This window comes from Cariama cristata, unplaced genomic scaffold (assembly GCF_000690535.1).
Source record: "Cariama cristata isolate BGI_N322 unplaced genomic scaffold, ASM69053v1 scaffold5914, whole genome shotgun sequence".
Classification (NCBI taxonomy): Eukaryota; Metazoa; Chordata; class Aves; order Cariamiformes; family Cariamidae; genus Cariama; species Cariama cristata.
In genome coordinates this window covers 12,098-12,696 of record NW_009613423.1, presented here as the reverse complement: position 1 = coordinate 12,696, position 599 = coordinate 12,098, and positions in this window count along the sequence as shown.

Sequence of the window (599 nt, the reverse complement as noted above, 5' to 3'; positions counted from 1 at the left end):
CCCAACTCTCTCAGCCATAGGAGAGGTGCTCCAGCCCTCGGATCATCTCCGTGGCCTCCTCTGGACTTGCTCCAACAGGTCCATGTCCTTCTTGTGTTGAGGACCCCAGAGCTGAAGGCAGTACTGCAGGGGGGTCTCACCAGAGCGGAGCAGAGGATATGGCTATGTCACTCCTCAGTTACTAGTACCCTTAGAAATCTGGTCTAGACAGACCAAATCCCACATTTCTGATACCTAAACCCATCACTCCACTGTCACTCAGCTACTACTATGTAATGCTAAAGGCTGATAGGTTTCCAGTGAATGGCATTTGCAAAGCTACTTTGGAGCTAAGAAATTAGACTACAGTGGGGTAAAGGTGCTAAATTGTAAACAACAGGAAAATATTTGTAAATATTAAAAGATGACTTTCCAAGGTCACATAGGAAATTCACAGCAAAACAGAGGCTCATATCTATAGCTTGCAAGGAGCAGGTTAATACCTTAACTAGTAGATTATCATCTAGCTTCACTACTGCAAGCAGGTTGGTGTAGATCACAGAAAAATATAAAACTTCTCATCTTCCCGAAGGAAAATGTCCCATGCAAACCAATAAAGA